Below are 21,620 nucleotides of genomic sequence, written 5' to 3'. Positions count from 1 at the left end.
GGACTAAACCTCGAAATAAATATACTTTTAATGTTATTGTCCTTAAAGAAATTTCTCCATTTGTACCCAGAGTAGTATGCTGCATTATCTGATAGAATTGCTTTAGGTTTTCCCACGTGCGTCAGGTAATCACTTGAGAATCTTCGTATTATAGCACTTGCAGTGGCGGATTTTAAAGCATAAAGTTTAACATGTTTAGAAAATATATCGTAAAAAGCTAAGATATATTTGACGCCTCCAGAGCTTGCTGGATGCGGTCCACAGATGTCAGTACACAGAATTTCCAGGGGTTTACTAGGTAAAATAGAATGTAAATCTGTTTTTGTGGATAAATTCTGAGGTTTTGATTTTTGACATATGACACATGTTTTCAGTTCCTTGTAAATTTTTCTTCTCATATTGCTAAAATAACAATATGTACTGAGCTTCGCTAAACACTTTTTTGTCCCATAATGACCCCATACTAAGTGTGTGTGCCAAATTAAATTACGTTCAGACTCTTTGGGAATGCATACACACCAGTTAGTAGCATTTGGATGTCGGTGGTAAAATAGCACATCATTGTGTAACTTGTAATACTTAGTCAAAGGATGATTGTGTTTTTCTACCAGTAATGTTATTATTTTATACCAGTGAGGATCAGATTTTTGTAATTCAGCAATGTTTCTGCACATATCCATATAATATTGGTGATACTGCTTGTCTTGCATTAAGACAATCCTGTAGTCATTTATATTTTCTAAGTCACTGTTGGTATCATTCATACCTTGTGGAAGTCTAGACAAAGTGTCTGCAATGGTGTTGTCCTTACCTCTTATGTACTTAATTTCAAAAGAGTAGTTCTGAAATGTAACTGCCCATCGTGATAGTCTAGGATGTACAAGTTTACAAGTTAACAAAAATGTCAGGGCCTGGTGATCGGTGTAAATTACTGTATGTTTTCCAAATAAATAATAATTGAATTTCTTGAATGCCCATACTATGGAAAGTGTTTCTAACTCAGTAGTGGAGTATGTGCGCTCACATTCAGTTAGAGTACGACTTGCAAACCCAATAATTCTTATCTGTTCCTTTTCTTTATTCTTTACAACTTGAAATAAGCAACATCCCAAGCCAGTACGTGAAGCGTCACAAGTCATACAAAAATCTAAATTGAAATCTGGATGGCTCAATATGTTAGCATTCACTAAAGCATGTTTAATTGTATTAAAGTCATTCTGGCACTGTTCCGACCAGATCCAAACTTGATTCTTTCTGAGTAGATTTAGCAGATGTTTACTGTTCAAAAGTGGTTGTGGCAAAAAACGTCTGAAAAATGAACATAGCCCAAGGAATGATTTTAACTGCTTTTTAGTTCGAGGGCTAGGAAAGTTTCTGATAGCATCTAATTTACTGGGATCCGGACGTATGCCCTGTGAATTAATGAAATGTCCTAAATACTTTATCTCACTGCAACCAAACTTTGATTTTCTAAGATTGGCTGTGACTCCAGCTTGTGCAAATTTTTCTAAAATTCTTTGAAGTGTGTCAACGTGTTCATTCCAGGATTGTGTAGCTATCAGTATATCATCTACATAGTGTGTGACTGTCTCAACTAAATCGTCGCCAAGCACGGTATCCAGGGCTGTAATGAATACCCCAGAGCTGACATTCAGTCCGAAGGGTAGAACACAAAACTGATAGGTTCGCCCCCCGAACATAAATGCAGTATATTTCCGAGAATCAGGAGTGATACCCACCTGCCAAAACGAATTAGCGAGATCTATTGTGGAAAAATATTTTGCATCTAGAAATTTCTGTAATTGCTCTTCTAAATTTTCAGGTTTTGTGTGAACCGGTAAAATTATATCATTAATAGCTCGTACGTCTAACACTAACCTAATGCTTCCATTTGATTTTTTGACAACAAGTAGAGGACTACAGTAAGGTGAGGTGGATGGTTCAATGACCTTCCAGTCTAACATTTGTTTTAATTCTTGCCACACAGCAGGTCGTTGAGATAACGGTACGTTATATGTCTTATGGTAGAAGATCTTGTGAGGCTTAACTTCAATCTTGTACACATACGTGTTGATAACACCTAATCGTTTGGTAAAAACTTGTAAATATTTGGATAACACTTCCTGTAGTTTTATACGTTCATGTACACTGAGAGCTGTAGCTTCACTTATCTTATGATCAAGCAATGTTTTCAAGTCCATTAGCTCTGCGTCAGATGAGTGTGTTTGCATGTCTTGAATGTCTTTGTCAAGTACTAACTGAACCTTGTACCCTGTACAGTGTTTGTCATGCTTTAGAGTTCTCCTGTCCAAATCAATAATAATTACCCTGCTTTTATCATTTAAAATACATTTACCTTTGGAGAAGTCTATAATGCAGTCCTTCTCGCTCATAATATCTATTCCTAATATGCAATTAGTCACAAGGTTTTGTACAACCAGGAATGGCCATTGTACGGTTCCATTACCTATTTTAACGTTTACAAAAACTTGCTTCGTAACCCTACATGACTTATTACCTAGTGCAGTAGTTATTTTACAGTTTTGGGCAGGAAACTCAGGCACAGGTTCCAATTCACACATCTTTTTATAAAAATTAAAAGATAAAACGCTCACAGCTGCACCTGTATCTAGGATAATAGTAGTTGGAATCCCACCTACTACACCAGTAGTGGATGCTAAAACAATTTCATTTGTGTTTAAACGACATTGTGTACTGTCTTGTAAAAGTTCATCTGATATATTGTTATTGTGGTTGTATCTTATAAATAAAACAGGTAGTTTTTGTTTAGAATTACTCGGCATATCATTATTCTGTTGTTCAAGTGTGGTGTCAAATAACTGATTAACATTGAAGCCGCCCCCCAAGGATTCTTCAGCCACGACCTGGGGCAAAGTAGTGACTGTTTCTAGTTTGTTGGATTAGCATTTGTACTAGGTACTGACACAGATTGAGGTTGTGCATCAGGTGTCATTTCTATTATATTCACATTCGGATATTGCCTATTATGATCTCCAAACTTTTGCGGTTGTTGTTGCTGTTGCGCATTATAACTTACCTGTCGGTCGTAAGGTATGCTCCAATTTTGGCCTGGTGGCTGCTGTGGTAAAGCAGAGTTTGAGTGAAAGTACTGATCGTTACGAGTCCAACCTTGATGCTGTCTTGGCTCGTAGTTATTATTATTTCTATTTCTGTTTGTGTTTTTGTTATTACCTTTGTATCCGTTGTTACCGTTGTAGTTATTACCGCGGTGCCTTTTGTATGGATTGCCGCATGAAATGTTATTACTGTTGTAACTATTGTTTGTATTGGAATACGCGTGTTGATTTTGATTTCCGTACTGAGACGGCATGTGAGTTTGCTGTTTTTGTTGTACCGCGTATCCAACTGTGGGCGCGCCAGAATTGTGTTGGCAAGCCTGCATGTTTTGCATACCACTAGTGTAAACATTGTGGCTGCTGTTTTGCCGCGCGAAGCGCTGATCTTCAAGTAACATGTCAACCGAATCTAAAGCTGTTAAAAAATAATCTGAATCGTCATCCGGGATATGTAGGAGTTTTTCTTTAATGTTGAAAGGCAATTTGGCCTTCAACGCACGGAGTATATCTCGCGTTGCGACTGGTTCGTCTAAAAAGTGTCCCATGTTCAAGTATTTTTCAAAATATCTGCGTAAGTTACCAATTTTACTGTTAAAAGTTTCAGGTTCTAAAATTTGTCTTCTGAGTCGCTCCTGAACGGATTGCGGCCAGAATTTGTTCAGAAAAGCACGCTCAAACTCACTGTACGTGGTACATACGTCAGCTTGACTGTATGCCCAGACAGCTGCATCGCCTTGGATGTAACCGACAATATATGAAATCTTTTTCCGGTCACTCCAAGTGCGTGGAAATGCGTTACTAAAAGATTTGAGAAAAATCACCGGATGAATGGTTCTTTTTTCTGGGATAAAAATCTGAAATTGCCTGTGTTTCATTAAGCTTTCGTCTTCCTTTGCATTATGATATGGATTTGTCCCACTGTAATTACTGCTATGTCCAGCTGGCGAGTAATTACGATAATGTTGCTGTGGTTTACCATGATAATAGCTTGTGTTTGTGTTTGCACATCGTGGTATGTGTTGTAGTCGTGGTGTGTTTTGTTCTTGTGTGTTTGTCGTGTGCGGTATGTGTGTGTCATATTCGAATGTATATTGGTTCCTGAACTGTGCATTTTGACTGATATTTTTGTTACATTCAGACTGTGGTCGATCGGTGAATTGTCTCATGGGTGCAGTGACGGATTGTACTGCGTCACTGATCAGCTGTTTGTTATTAGTAATGTATTGCGCTACGGAGTCGTGCACAATTGTTGGTAAATTTTCACGTAAGCATCTATCAAAATGTTTGTCTTTGTTGACTACCCAATCATGAAATTCTTTATTAATATTTTGAAAATGAGCTGTGGCATCAGATTGTAAGATGTCAGTCAGGTGTTGTTCAACATTGTCAAATTTATTCTGTACGTCAGTAATTCGTTTTTCAAGGTTGTCATGTACTGAAGGATATGTTTGAATTTGTTCAGTAAGAACTTCACACGTGACATTAAGGTTTTTTACTTGTGTCTGAAAAAGTGCTACGTCAGTTGTAGTCTTTTCTTGTCTCGTATTAAGCTGGGAAAATTTAGCACTGAGTTCTGTCATCTGTTTGGTCAGTGTGGCGTCTATAAGTTCCACACGCTTACATAAAGTGTCATTGCTTGTCTTGAGTGCTATGAGATCAGATTTGATTTCGTCATTTTGTGTCTTTAACTGTTCATTTTGCGTCTGTAAGGTTGCCATGTTTTCGGCGTTTTGTTTCATTAGCATTTGTAACATGTCGGCAATGTTTACCGTTTGCAAGGTCTCTGCCCCCGCCGCGTCATTAGACGTGACGTCATGCATTAACATGGGCTCTGATTGAGACTTTGAAATTTTTGTGGTGGAGGGCCTATTGTCAAAATTTTCGTCAACACTTGCGTCAATGTTTGATGAATCGTCACTACCGGTTGCTGTCGTAAAGTCATTTTCTAACATTTGTCTCTCGTCCGAGTCAGATTGCGTCTGAATAGTACGTCTTTGCTGTTCCATTTTTGCGTATTGTTTTCTAGTTATTACCATGCCACACGTGATATATGTTTCAAGAAAATTTTTGACACTGATTTTAAAATAAAATGCAGTTGAGCATGAATCGGTCGTAGCAACAATGGCTGTCTGTTAATTTAAAAATATAAACTGAATTTGAGATTATTGGTAATGGCTGCTGGCCATGTTACATGATATCGTACAGAAGTCGGCCATATTGTACACTCGTGTATTGGTATTGTTGCATACGTTATTGTTTAAGGAAAAATACTGAGAATGGAATTTATCACTGAAACTGTTATGCGGAAAAGAAACACTACAGAATTTTACTGAAAAGCTAATACACTGAATTATACGTCTGGTCAAGCCTGCCAATGCAAAGATGCTGCGTCTTACCTTATTTTGCTGGAAGCTTCTTTGCGTCTTCCCGCAAAATTTTATAATTGGCAAATATCTTCTGATTTTTGTTATTTCTCATATAGTCAAGTCCAGGTCCAGAAAGTTGATTTTTCACATGAAACAAAGAGAACAATGTAACAAATGACAAAATAACAAGTCCGACACGCAGTCGCCAATATAAAATTAATAAAATAAATTAAATAAAAATATTAATTATTTTATCTGTGTGATTGTCTCTCCTATGAGTCGTCAGGTTTTAATTATTCGGTATCAGACGCTTGACAATGGCTTTTTCGTAAAGGCAATGTTACTCATAGTTGACCATGAAATAAAACTGAAATAATCGGACTTCGTAATTAAATCGTTTCCAAACACTGCTGCGGTAGGTGCCAACTCATAATCTAAATCTCAATATTACAATAATTTGCCAGCCATGCCAAAACGTCGTACAGAGGTGATTGTCTACTAAACAAAAAAATTACACAGTTAGTTAAATCAGATATATTCAATGAATAAGCCTACAGTTCATAATCCTACTTACTTTTATAAATATAAATTCTTTTCAGAATCGAGTGCCTAGTATGGTTGCAACTCGCAGTAATTTTCTATAACATGAAATATGGCGGTGTGCCAGACAATAAACTAAAATACGTGCTTCTCGCACCACTTCAACCAGAGCTCCCTTTTCTTAATCAAACATACGAGTAACGTAATTGTGCTTTTGTTTTATCAGCGACACAGCGCTGCAGTTGTGTGCCATAGGCTTTATTTATTTGTCACTGATTATTTATTTAATTAATATCTCGCGTTTCCGAGGAAACTCACGCTCGGCATGCAAATGTGCCTTTATATGAGGAATGCTGCGAATTCGATATGGACCTGCGTATAGAAGCTCAAATTTAGTGCACCTACTCTTTCCTCTGTTGGATAAATAGTGTGTAAGTACTAATATCTTCTGTCCAATGTGAAAGTCACGGCGGAATTAATTACATCCTGGAATGAGAGTATGTGTGTGTCCCAAATAATATGTTTTTTTATGGCAGTATATTCTGCACAGTTTACCAATTTCTTTCATTAATCGTTCACAAGGGTTCGAAGAAGCATGATACCTGGATATATAGATCGGAAAAATGTTTCTAGCTCGCAACATACGTGTCCATATAGCAGATCGAAACTGTGGTCCATTGTCGGAAATTACTTTCAATACGTGCCCTACATGAAATAGAAAATGTTTTACAAATGCTTTCGAAACAGTTTTAGCAGTAGCTTTGCGTAACGGACTGAAGGTAACAATTTTGAAGTGGGTTCAACAGCGACAAAGATGTGGAAAAAACCTCTATTAGTTCTGGGAATCGGACCAAAAATGTCTACAGCGGCCATATGTCTCAGTTTAACAGGTACAATGGGATGTAATGGAGGAATATGTGAAGTCGTGTCTGATTTAGCTTTCTGGCAGATTTTACATGACGCTAAAACTCGTCGAATACGTTTCTCCATGTTGGTAAAATAACAGTTCTGTCTCAGTATAAGAAAACATTTTCTGGCTCCGTAATGTGCGTAACTTAAATGAGTATACCAGATTAATTTGTTAACAAGTTCGTCAGGAATGCATAATAACCAATTGTTGCTGTCAGGGTGAGAGTGGCGTAACAGAATATTATTGCGTACAGTGTAATGGTTTCTAATGGTAGCATTATTCCTATCTTGCCAAAGGTGTTTAATTTCTTTCCACACGTTGTCTTTACTCTGCTCTTGTGCTATGTCTTGTAATGACGACGAAATGAAATTTTCAAATGCAACTTGTTGAATGTACATGACGCTGAAATTTGCTTTGCAGAAATTGGTTGCGATGTCGTGCTGACTGTTGCTGAGAGAACGGGATAGTGCGTCTGCTACAATATTTTGAGTACCGGGAATGTGAGCAATTGTAAAATTAAATTCGTGCAAATAAAGTTTCCATCTGCTTAATCTGTCGTGTGTAAATTTAGCGGAAAGTAAAAACTGTATAGCTCTATGGTCTGTATAAACGGTCGTATGTCTTCCATAAAGAAAATGCCGAAATCTCGTAAATGCCCAAACAACACATAATGTTTCAAGTTCTGTAACAGAATAATTGCGTTCAGCAAGTGACAAAATGCGACTCGCAAAGGCGATGTTTTTAATTACTATAGAACCTTCTTCTTCAATTTCCTGAAAAATGTGTACGCTCAAAGCGGTGTTAGAACTGTCGGTGGCAATGGAAAAATTTCTAGTAAGATCTGGGTGCGATAAAAGTGGTGCATTCAACAAAGCTTGTTTCAGGTTCACAAATTCAGAATGTGCTTGCTTATTCCAGGACCAAATAGTGTTTTTACCTGTCAACTGACATAATCTAGGGGTGTCTAAAGCAGAGTAATGAATAAATTTACGAAAAAAGTTAATTGAACCCAAAAAACTGCGTAGTTGTTTCTTCGTCGTAGGAACAGTAATGTCACGTAGAGCTTGAAGTTTTTCCGGGTCAGGCGTAATGCCCTCTGCTGAAATTACATGTCCAAGAAATTTTATAGAAGTTTTACCAAAGTGCGATTTACTGAGATTAACTGTGAGTCCTTGTGCACGAAAAGTTTGCAACAGTTGTTCAAGAATCAGATTATGTTCAGACCAGTTAACTTCTGCAATAAGAATGTCGTCTACGTACGTTGTGATTCTGTCTTTAAGTTCTGTCGGAAGTATTGTATTCAAACCGCGAATAAAGGCTGCTGAAGAAATAGTTATACCGAACGGTAATTTACAAAATTGATAACAGTCACCAAAACAGAGAAAAGCTGTGTACTTTCTGCAGTTCGGATGGAGTTGAATTTGCCAAAATCCCGATTTCAAATCTAATGCGGAATAAATAGCAGTACCATGAAATTTCTGTAGAAGTTCTTCTAGTGTCTGTGGGCGATCTGTTTCACTAATAATAATGTCATTGATGTGACGCGAATCAAGTACGAGGCGAGGTGAACCATCTTTTTTCTTAACAATGTGGAGCGGATCTATGTTCGGACTAACAGCCGGTTCAATAATTCCGTGGTCAAGCATAGCTTGCAGTTCTTTTTGAACTTGTTCTCTGTGAATATACGGATTGGGATAATGTTTGGCTTTAAATGTGTCGTGCTGTTTAATTTGAAATTCATACATAAAACCGGACATAGTACCAGTAACATTGTCAAAAACTGGAGCTTGCTGTAAAAGAATTTTGCGTAGTTGTGTGCGTTCGTCGTCTGTATTTGCACTGCTCTGTCTAACTTTATCAGAAATCATCTGTATAACGTCATAGTCGGCTTCGTCTGGAGTATTATAGTTGTGTACGTACGTATCTGTGAACAATGTGGAATGACAGTCTAAGTTACGTGATGCGGAAATGACCTCTGTACGATTAATTGTTTGTTCTTCTGCAGATAAAGAGTGCTGAAATTCTAGAGCCAGTTGTACATTTTCGTCCATTAACATTAAATAGGAATTTTGAAAGTCAATAATTGCGTCGTGTTGTACCAGAAAATTCGTACCTAAAATAACGTCTGTCGTCAATAAGGGAACAATCCAAAAATTTGAGTGAAATGTATGACCTGCAATACAAAATGATAAATGTGTCTGTAGTTTAACATCTACTCCTATACTAGATACCGCTCCTTTTACTTTCGTTTTGCCTAATGGTAACGTAGGATAGGTATTCTCTTTGTTACATTCGTTGAAAGTTTCCTCATTTATGACTGACATAGGAGATCCAGAATCGATTACTGCTGAAAATTTCGATGATACAATTTTTACTTCAATGACAGGGTGTGAAATGCTTTTTTGAATAACTGGTCTTTCCTGCAAAAGAGTGTCTCGGATGTCGTCAAAAGTAATAACATTCTCGTGAACAAGATTCTGCGTATCTGAAGTATTGATTACGTTATCGGAAGATGCAACCTGTACTGTATCTAGTCAAATTCTATCTGATGTGCTATTATTTTCAGGAGGATGCTGTGGCATTTCAACTATTTGTACGGTTCTGTTATTTCTTCCTGACGTATTACGTTCAGGATGATATCTGCTGTCTGGTACATTCACGATAATCTGTTGTTGTGGATGACTCTGCTGTTGGTAAGACCGACTGTTATTAAAAGTACGCCGAAAATTGTGCTCATTACTTTTACGTCTATCATGATACTCATTTCTATACGGTGCATTGCGATAGGAATTGAAATAGTGTGTTTTCTGTACGTACTGATTTCCTTGTTGCTGTGCATTACTATTTGTTGAGGCCGACGCTATACGCGTAGGCGTCGAAACATTAAAGCTTCATTGACCTTGCAGACTGCATTGTTGGTTAGGTATGCTAACCGGCTGGTTTTCATGCTGTTGCGGTAAAAAACGTCTATTGTTACCAAAATGTGGTCCCTGTTGCTGATAATTTTGACGATACTGATAATTAAAATTTTGTTTGTTATTAAAGTTCTGGTGGTTGTCGTTCCTGAAGCGTCTATTGGCTTTGCTATTGAAATTACGTTGCTGATCGTAATTGCTGTTTGTTTGTTGACCTTGGTTATTATACGAAAAATTTTTGTGTACAAAGGAATAATCCGATTGCTGCACTTCCAAAAGCTGTAACAGATCTCTGTATGCCGAAACATTTTCTTTCTGTTGACCCGTTAAAAGTGACACTCTTAATGATCGTGGTAATTTAGAAATATATAATTGAATAAGTACAGATTCACTGTATGGTTCACTTAAGTACTGGTTTTGTTGGACCATGTGTTCAAAAAATTGCGTGACACTGGGAAAATTCGAGTTCTCATAATTCGGTAAACTAATTAATTAATCCTTAATTCCACGCTGTGTTGTCTTCGACCGATACGCTGACAGAAAAGCATTCTGAAATTCTTCTACCGACAAGCATTGTCTCGCGATCGGTCCCATACGAGTTGCCGGTTCGCCTTCCAAAAAACTGCAAATAAATTCAAGTTTATGTGTTATGGGCCAAGCCGGTGGAAAAGCAAAGCTAAATTGTTGTATCCAATCCAATGGGTGAATCTGTGTTCTGTCATTTTTAAATACTTTAAATTTTCTCACTGATAGAAAATGTTTGTAATCAAAATTATCGTCTCTGTACCTCCGAACAGGTTCAGGATTGTATGACAATCTATTTGTCTGTGACTGTTCGGAATCTAACTCACGTACCCTCTGTAAATTACCTAAATTATACTGGCTGTGTGAGTCTGACAAATGTTCGCAAAGTGGCGTCTGCTGTGTTGTGTTAAACGCGGAAACATTTTTCATCTCTGTTACCTCTTGCTGTAAAGTTGACAATTTTCTACATAATGTATTATTTGACGAATCTATCTCACTGATCGTCTGCTGTAAATTTTGGAAATCGTGTGTTTGATTAAACGAAATCAGTGAAGTATCGTCTGATTTGCTGTCATTATTACTCTCAATAACGTCAATACGACTGGCCAATTCATCATATTTTTCAGTCAGTATTTTTACCTGATCATCGTTTTTACTATCACAAGCATTAATTTGATTTTGTATTTTACGTGTAGTTTCGTTCAATTTTTTAATGTCTGCTTTGATGGCATCGGGATCCTGTATTATTCTAATTGTTCAGGTCTGTCGGTCACTGTCTGAAAGTCTACTGTATGTGTATCTGTTTTTATTTTAAGATCGGAAATTTCATCACGCAATTCGGTGTTCGACTGTTTGATAGTATTAATTTCGTCTGATACTATAGCAATATTGTTCTCTACGTATGTTTTTGCTTTCGTAAACAATTTACGTTTATCTTCCTGTCTCTGTGCGGTAATTGTTTCCATGACTTGTCGTTTTACAATATTCTGTTTCTGTATGAATTTACGGTAACGCGTTTCACTGTTCTGTAGGTGGTGATTAAAACGTTCGTCAATTTGACTGTTCTGTTGGTCGAATTTCGCGTCTACTTTTGCATCCAGTGTGCGCGAAAGTTCTGCTGACATTAACTTAAACTCGTCGCGTAACTGTGTTGCGTTTTCAGAGCATTGTTTACCGATTGCACTAATTTCGTCTCTAAGTGATTCTGTTGTGGCTGCTTGTCTATTACTTAATTCTTGAGCAACAGATCTAATTTCTTCACTACTTTTCCTAGCACAAGCCTTTATTTCCTCACGTAATTGTTCTTTAGTATCATGACATTGCGCGGCAACGGCTGTAATCTGTTCACTAAGCTGTCTGGAATTGTTGCCTAATTTTTCATTCAACTGTTTAGAATTGTTGTCTAGTTTTTCATTAAGGTTGTCTTGTTTTTCATTAAGTTGTTTGTAAGTGTTGTCTAGTTTTTCATTAAGTTGTTGTTTCAGATTTTCATTATTTTCATTAAGTTGTTTGAAGTTGTTGTCTTGTTTTCCATTCCGTTGTATGGAATTTTCATTAAGTTGTTGTTTGAAATTTTCACTAAGTTGTACCAATAATGCCATAACTTGATCCATGCCAATATTAGCTACTGTATTCTCTGTGCTGTGTGATGGTGTTTGTGCATTTGTCACGTTTTCTGTAACCATTTGGTCACTCTGAAATTGTTGAAAATGTTTGCTCATCGGATGTGCAGTGTTAGTCACTAAATCGGAATTAAATAAATCTGTCGTACTTTGAGTACATTGTTCATTTTCGTCAGAAATAATTGTCTGTTCATTATGTAAATTTTGCAAACCGGGTGTGTCAAACTCGGCAGCGTTCATTGTAACAGAACGTGCCACGTCATCCATTGTCGTTAAATTAACAGACGACACAATTGAATTTCTTTGCTTATCACTAGGATCAAAATCAATATTAGTGGTCGGTACGCACTGATTGTCTACAATTAGGGGATTATCATCATTACACTGAGTGTCGCAAATACTATCGGTCAAATTATCTGAGTCGGCTATTTCACTCATTATACATCTCGATGTACCGTTAACAGTTTTTCGCGGCATTTTCACTAATCAAAATTAAGCACAAATCAAACAAGGACAATGCAAAAATGCAACAAACATAATTACAACAGAGAGAAACAAATTGCCGATGATCTGTGAAAGCAAGAGTGACAAATTAGTAAATGCGTTGCGCCAGATGCAAACTACGTTTAAGTAAATAAGAGCAGATTTATGACTACTTATCAGAAGATTCACAAAGAAATACGATCCTGGCCGGATGTCGCCAAGTGTAACCTCCCTACAGAAATTTTAAAAAAATGAAAAAGTAACCAAAAACCGTGAACCATGAACCTCCCCACAGAAATATTTAAATGAGAAACAATTAACCAGAAACCATGAGCCAAGCGTAACCTCCCACAAAAAATAATAATTATTAAATGAATTTTACTTGTATTGTAACCTCTGAACAAAATTGCTTCCCATTTATAGTCTCCGTTCAGAAATGCATTCACATTTAACGTTCCCACAACATTCTTTTCTCATTTAATGTTAAGTTCGAAACAGAAAACATTCCTAAACACCAAAATAATAAAAAAAATTTAGTAACCTGATAAATTTTATGAGGACAGCAGCGCTGCCCTTCGGCCCTGTATTCTGAATTAAAAAAAAGCAAAAATTCTTACCTCAACAGAAACTGCGAATATATCTGCTCTTATGTAGAAATTTTTTGGCACAGCTTCGTGCAATGCTGGCGTATATTTTTTTCTGATTCTTGGAAGGAAAGATCATGCATTGGAAATATTATTTAAATTGAAATGAATGCTTTTCTTTAAAGAATTACTTTATATTACAAAAATTATTATTGGGGGCATTTATTTTTTAAGAAATTAATGACAGTCAATATACATTACTAGATATGCGCAAGGCTGCTTCTTTACCTTCTACAATAATACTCATCGTCCAGAGTTCCGACCAGAGCAGACTGCCGACACGCGCAGACGCGCGCAGGCACGCGCCGACTCACGCAGACTACTGCATACTACTGAAGACTAATGCCGACTAACACAGACTGACTACTACTACGGACTAGCGCGGACTACTGACTGACTACTACTGCATACTAACCAATACTGCCGACTGACGCCGACTCGCGACGAGCAACAACTAACGACATACTGCTCTCTGGTCAGAGATTCTGCCATGGCTCGCCCATCGCCGGCAACGCATATGTCTTAACGTGATTCTGATTCATTGAGAAATTAGTCTCAACCCTCAAGATAAGTTAACATCTTTGAATTTAGAATAGCACGGACTTAAATAAAGCAATCAGTTAAGCAATAACAAAGTTTCCAAGCACTTTTCGCTACTGCAACTTTTCAGCATGTGCTACACTGAAAATGCGTGATCGAATAACTATGTGCGGAGTAATAGAAGCAGACGTTCCCAAGCTGAACTCTCCAATTAAAAGTAACCTCCACCACAGTAAATAAATCAAGATGACCTCACCTGATCCTTATGCTGTGTAATGTATCCCGAAATGTAGAGACCTCGCCAGAGGAATCCAGCTTCCTTCTCAACACCTGAACAGAGCACAAAGTGCCTCTTCGCCTTTACCGTACGAATTCCGAAAAAGGAATGAAGTGTAATGCCGAACTGCGCTCGTCAAACGAGAAACGTCACATCTTCCACATCCGCAAATGAATAATACTGGTCGAGAGAAAAACCGAGTCGCCAAAGACTTCAGTTTGTCACCGTCATCAAGCAAACAGGTTGCCAATGAGCTTGTGTCGATATATCAAATCTAGTTACTTTAAGATTTCATAGACTACAGGGAATACAAGGATCGCGCTACGCCAAAAGACGAAATATACTGTGTGTAAATGAAACTGCGGGGTAATACGCAAATCTGAGGTGAGTTTTGTAGTTGAGAATCGGGTAATAACAGTTGTGTTTCATCGTTCAAAAATAGGTCTCCGTTTTAAGGGTATCCAGTACCCACTTGTGCCGTAAAAATCGACTCCAAGCAGTAAATTCAAGTCCTGGTGATGAAAGCAAATTTCATCACTTGTATTTTCCATACAAGGGCAACAGAAATGGTAGCTTGAAGTTCCAGACTACAAAGAGTTGTGGCAATGTGCTGGATTCAATACCAAACCTCTAGCAACTTTTCATTGAGTGGTGGAATATGACACTGTCAACCTTGATCTGCCAGTCTGTTAGTCCCGGAGATCCCCATGCCGATATAGGACAGGTGCTCCCTACAGGCAAGCAACGGTTTTCTCCGTCTCTTCACTAGGTATCACGAACAACACAGACATGACTTTGAATTCTTCAATAACCTTCGATAGTCACCTACTTCAGATAATTGTACTGAAGTTTGAACACTAGCACTTTTTACAAGGAAGCTGCCAGTGAGCACAGGGAGGGAAAGTATTTCCAAGCAGATAGGTAAGCAATCACCGGGGAGCTAGCAGTAAAACATTAATTAAAACTTTACCTTTTAGAAATTCAGTGATAGGAATGTAGAACCTAAAGTTATTTTTATACCAATCGGATTCTAGCAACAAGACAAGGAGCAGTCTCTCTGTGGAGTGGCAGAAGAGATAGCACAACGGAAGTCTCATTTGAAACATGAAGAAAGGCCTGTAGCACATTGGTTACATTATTTATCAGTTATTTCAATATAGCTAAATGCCCCTGCAGCGCAATGACGTACTTCATTGTTCTTAGGCACCTTGACGATATCTTTCGTATTCAAAACACGTCAAAGGTTAGCAGTTACTAAATAAGCCGACAGAAAAAAATTCGCAACACCAAGAAGGAGTTGTGCGGCATAAACGAAAGTTGGCAGGCAATTTTACACCTCTGAACGATGATGTCTATTCATAATTCGCGCCAATCGCATAAGAGTGGCGCTTGTAGCGTAACTATGAGAATCCATATTAGGTTTTCTTTAAATACACGTTGTAACTGTCGCGAGGTTGGGCGTAGTTCATATTAGTCAAGAATGCCTTTAAGGCGTCAGAGGTGCCACTATCAACACCGTACTGTGTTTAAACGGGTTCGTGTAATAAGGTCACGAGAAGCTGAATGTTCCTTCTGCGATACAGAAGAAAGTCTCCGCAGGAATGTCACCACTGTATATGGCTTCTGGCAGCGGTAGTCACGAGAATGTACGGTCGAAAGAAGAGATGGCTCCAGACCGCCATCGTTTTCGGCGTATGGCTCTAGCGCATCGCACGGCCCCTGCAGCAACCGGAGTAGCAGTTGTCACCACAGTGGCAAAACGAACTGTTACAAATCGGTTACTTCAAGGACACCTGCGAACCAGACACCCTGTAGTGTGCATTCCACTGCCGGCCGGAGAGGCCGAGCGGTTCTAGGCGCTTCAGTCTGGAACCGCGCGACCGCTACGGTCGCAGGTTGGAATCCTGTCTCGGGAATGGATGTGTGTGATGTCCTTAGGTTAGTTAGGTTTAAGTAGTTCTAAGTTCTAGGGGACTGATGACCTCAGATGTTAAGTCCCATAGTGCTCAGACCCATTTGAACCACGACGCCATTAGACCTCTCCACAGTCGGATGCATAAGAGAGCGTGTGGTGGCTAGGTCGGGTGAGCCAGACTTCCGTGTATTCCACTGACCTCAAACCACTACAATACATGGCTTTCGTGGAATCAAGAGAGCTCAACGGAGGACAGAGTGAAGGTCTGATGATAGCTGGCTCTGCCTCGGTGCTAGTGATGCCCGTTGGCCGGTTACAACGAGACTAGCTGAGGACCTGAAACCAACCTGTCTGCGTGCTAAACGCAGTGCGCTTTCGTATGACAGGAGGGGCACTCTTGTGGTTATCCTACACAGGAAGTCTTGAAAGTCTCTTCGGGTTTGCTGCCGGATCCTAAAATCAACTTGACTCGATATTTCGGCGATCCAACTGTTCGCCATCTTCAGGAAATGCTGCTTCTGCTGATGAGTACCGCCGAGAAATGACGCCAGGTTGCAAATCGACGTCCTATATAGGCCACCGTTCAGTACACGGCGCATGCGCCGCCCATCACGCTTTCTGCCTCCCAAACAGGGGGGTGGCGCCGCCTGTAGTGAAACACTGCTGGCAACGATATATCGCAATCAAGGCCGCACCGAAGAACGTTCAGTTTTGATGCGAGATAATACAGGATTCCACGTTTTGCTAAGAGGAAACCCATTGTCTCTGTTGATTAAATTATCAGCCAACCTAACTTCAATCGCCTCTTTATAGACACTATTCCAAAAACCGGAAATGTTGGCAACCACAACAGTTTCCTCAAATTTCATTTTGTGTCCCTCATTCAGGCAGTGTTCTGCTTCCGTCGATTTTTCCGGCTGTGGTAGCCTCGTGTGACGGCGATGTTCCACACACCTGTCATGCACTGTGCGAATAGAACGGCCAACGTAAGCTTTCCCACACTGACACGGGATTTTGTACACCTCGGGTTTCCTAAGTTCCAAATCATCCTTTACACAGCCGAGCAGAGCCCTAATCTTACAAGTTGGACGGAACACACTCTTGATGTTAAAATTCCTTAAATTTCGTCCAATCTTAAACGATAAGCCTCCAGCATAAGGAAGAAAGGCCACAGATCTATGTTCGTCTTCGTACACCTCCGGAGATGGTCCAAACTCCATAGCCCGACGAATCTGCTTCTCGGTGTATCCATTTTCCTTAAAAACAGTCATCAGATGCTTAAGTTCTTGGGTTAAGCTGTCTGCGTCGGAAATGGCATATGCTCTCCGTACCAAGGGCGGCGCCACCTCCCTGTTTTGGAAGGCAGAAAGCGTGATGGGCGGCGCATGCGCCGTGTACTGAACGGTGGCCTATATAGGACGTCGATTTGCAACCTGGCGTCAGTTCTCGGCGGGACTCATCAGCAGAAGCAGCATTTCCTGAAGATGGCGAACAGTTGGATCGCCGAAATATCGAGTCAAGTTGATTTTAGGATCCGGCAGCAAACCCAAAGAGACATACAAGACTTATTGCGCCGGGAAAGCCTACGTAATCACTACGCAGGAAGTGCTTTCTAACAGGATAACGCTTTCCCACATACCGTTGCTGTAACATAACTTGCTTTACAGTGTGTCCACATATTGCCCTGGCCTGCTTGATTAGCATAACTGTCTGCAAACGAGCACATACGGGACATCATTGGAGGACAGCTCAAGTGTCATCCACAAAAGGTACTAACCGCCCCCTTATTGGCCGACGATGTGCAACAGGCATGGAAGTCCATCCTACAAAATGACGTTCGCCATTTGTACAACACAATGCATGCACATATGCACGCTTGCATGTAATATTCGGACTACTACGCTGCTTATTAATGTACCAGCATTTCACATTTGCATTGGCTTCCCTCGCTCTTGCATTAACGTGTGATCTTGTAACGCTAATCATTTAAACACGTTATCTAGACAAATGTACTCTAGGAATTTCCTTACTCCACATTAATTGTTTTTCGTGTTATCATTTTTTCCGTCAGTGTATGTATGAGGATTGGATATATGTCCTGAACATCTTCTCCCCCAGCCGGCCGGTGTGGCAGTGCGGTTCTAGGCGCTTCAGTCTGGAAACGCGCGACCGCTACGGTCGCAGACTCGAATCCTGCATCGGGCATGGATGTGTGCGATGTCCGTAGGTTATTTAGGTTTAAGTACTTCTAAGTTCTAGGGGACTGATGACCACAGATGTTAAGTCCCATAGTGCTAAGAGTCATTTCAACCATTTTTTTCTACTCCCCCCTCTCTGCCCATCTCCTCCACTCCCCTCCATTTGTTTATGTCGTCCTCTTTCCCCTTCCTCTGTCCATCACCTCTCCTCCATCTCTGTTTCCGTATTATTCCCTGCTTATCTTTCTTGACTGTCTTCTCCGTCCTCTCCATCTACTCCTTCCTTCTCCCGGTGTTCATTTCCCCACTTCTCTGTGCATTTCCTTTCGCTTTCATGCGCTAAACTTGTGCCCGCCTTGTCGTTACAGCCAACGAAACGTTGACTGGCAACTGAAGTTGTTTAAAGCAAATGACTAAAGAGGTTTTGATCATTAGTACAGGGGGTATGACAAATCTCTCCGGTTGCTGGATCTCTGAGAGAAGCAGCTTCGATGACACTATTTCTTATAGTTCTAAAGCTTGATATTTATTTTGAATCATTATTTGAGTGTTGCATATGTGTTTCTACAATACAAATAATATGACTGGACATCGACATTTCTGGCAAATAAGATACTTGTATGGTAACATAGTTTTCTGTTCCGTACTGTGTTGACTGGTGAGTCCTCAAACCATCGGAACATGGCTGCCCTCGGAACCCGTTGTCAGGATATCTGTTTTCGGTTTACGTTTCCATACAAGCGCCGTAAATCTCTCGCTGGCCGCTGCGCGATATCCGACAGAATACGGGCCACAGCCACTGTAATATGAAAAAACGTCAGTGAAGTGATAGTGACAGGCGGATCTGACATGGGCACTCACCGAAATCAAAGGAGAGAGGTAATGAGACTGACCGAAATCAAGCACCACACTGATGACAGGTAGGGGAACTCACAGAAACCAAACACCATAATGGTGAGAGGCAAGAGGACTCACCGATATCAAGGAGCCCGATGTGAACTGAAAACTAAGAAATTCATGGCGTTCTTCCTCGATCAGGCTAAACGTTGTTTCTTACCAGCCTTTGAAACGGCTAACCATATTGTGCTGTACAGTAAAATTTTGCAACACTCAAGTAACGTTGAAACGTTAGTATCAACCGCTCGAAGACAAAGGTTTACATTTACGTCATAAAAGAAATGTAAAAAGTTGTGCGTCGGTTGTTAATAACAAAAACAGGCACGCTTGATGTTCGTCGACGATGGTACTATTTATCACGAATGAGAAAAAAAGTGGCTGGAGTGAACGGTACGCTTTTCGTGGCATAGATACCGAATGTGCATTAAAAAAGGGAAGTTAGATGCAGGTATGTCTGTCATCTAGGACAACATTTTCTTCGTACTAAACTTCTTTATCGAAACAGTTAGTTGTCTCAAGTTAAAACGATTACTCTGTATGTCTTTATACACCGCCTGCTTAGCTGGGTGGTAATGTGCTCGCCTCCCGTGCATGCTGGCCCTGGGTTGGAGATTTTCTCCGCTCGGGGACTGGGTGTTGTCATCATCATCATTTCATTCCCATCACTGATGCGCCGTCGCCAAATGTGGCGTCGAATGAAATAAGACTTCCACTTGGCGGCAGATCTTCCCCGAATAGGGGCCTCCCGGCCAACGATGCCATACGCTCATTTCCATTTTTGTACCACAGATACTTAAAAGAAATGTACCCAGTGTCCACCCAATCGTTTAGTATAGTATCGTGTAAAAATCTAAAGCAAAAAGATCAAGAACTTTTCGTGATCTTTTGGTAACATGGTTAGACATCGCCTTTACATAGAAGTGTCTGTTTTCAATACATTCCTATATACCATGTATGCTGAAAAAGTATGTTGCCTATGTCTGTCCAAAGATTTATTACAGTATCACGTAAAAATATGAAGTAAATCGGTCAAGAACTTTTCACGTCTTTTGCTAGTAACATCGCCCCTGCATACAGTACATACATTTATCTACCATACACACTTTTAAAAAACTGTAGACTAAGTCGGTCGGACGTTTATTGGAGTGTAAACATTTGAAGGAACCCGGTCAAGAACTTTTCGAAATTTTTGGTAACAACTTGGTAAACAGCGACCAGTCTTTAATAGTAGCAGAGATTTCTTTTTTTTTTAAATTGGAGTTTTTTAAAAGAGTTATGGGCCTACGGCTCTGTAACTGGTTTTACACCGGCAGATATTTGATGTTAGTTCCTTAACATTAGAAATAGTGAAAAAGAACTATGTTTATAAATATGCAACCTAATGGAAATGTAACTGAATGAAATTTGAAACATATAAAAGTTATTTTTTATTGATGTATGTTACAGGTCAGAAATTTCGCATGCCGGCTAACGGAAATACCGCTAGAAACATGGCTTAACCACCGATTGACTCTTAGTTGAAGTAAGAGAGAAGTCAGAGTACTAGTCGTAAGTTCACCCCCCCCCCCCCCCCCCCAACCACGGATTGTGACTGTGACTTGGGAGGAATAATTGAAACTACAAGAACTTTGGATCGTTTTTCATGTCTCAAGGTTGACAGCAGACCTGTGCCGTTAACCTGTTAAAATGTCACGTGGTTACAAGGTGCTTACGACACGCAGATTAAGTACAAAGAATTCAGGTGTACCAATATAAGAAAAATAAGGGATCATGCAAGTAATAATTATTGCAACCGACGACAGCTGAACTTACAGTGGGAAAATTAAGCTTTTTATTGTTTAATGTGTAGTCTGCTCAGTGTCTGAAATGGCGATCCTGCAAAAAATTAAAGTTCATGTTTAACTATCGTGCAAATACCGATTACTGTTCTCTCATTAGGCTGATAAAATGTCCAAGTTAGATGTAAGCAACATTTAAAAAAAATCTATCACTAATTCTGCGTCTCGCGGGAAAAGATCATTTTTAACTATAGACTAAAACATCGGCTACGATCTCTGCTAACCAATTACAGCTATGTTTTGCTCTTCAAGTGCAAGAGATAATAACTAGCAAAATGTCTCAGTACCACAGTCTCCCAGAACTTCACCTCATGCGAAGTGTCAGAGAGCCGCAAGCACACAGTACATCAGATCTCGTCAAGACTGTCGCAATGAATCGGTCTGCTCACCAACCACAAGCCGGTTCTCAAACTAAGAAACCGCCCCTAAGAGCAGTCCTATCACACCGTTCACAACTCAAGAATTCAACTGTACGTCTATGCGCGGCGTCCTCGGCGCATTTACACGTTTGCTCTTTCCCATTCTGCTCAGATATCAAGAGCGAGATTTCGAAATACATAATGTCCAAGAAGTATTATTTTATAAATACTTAATAGATCTATTAGTATATGGATGGATGCGTATTTTTAAGCCAGTGATTCGGCAAATGCAGAAACGACGTAAACTGTATGTGTGTTACAAACTTTGAACATATACCGTCTTCATTTTTGTATATCCTTCTTAAATGTGAAAAAACGTTTTCTGATGAACTATTGGGTTTGCTTTAATGTAAGATTCTAAAATTAAAAAAATCTGAAAAAGCTTAATTATATTTCGGACAAAACAATGGATATACTTAGAGAAACAAGGCAC

This window comes from Schistocerca piceifrons, chromosome 7 (genome assembly GCF_021461385.2).
Source record: "Schistocerca piceifrons isolate TAMUIC-IGC-003096 chromosome 7, iqSchPice1.1, whole genome shotgun sequence".
NCBI classification, from domain to species: domain Eukaryota; kingdom Metazoa; phylum Arthropoda; class Insecta; order Orthoptera; family Acrididae; genus Schistocerca; species Schistocerca piceifrons.
This window is presented reverse-complemented; position numbering follows the sequence as displayed.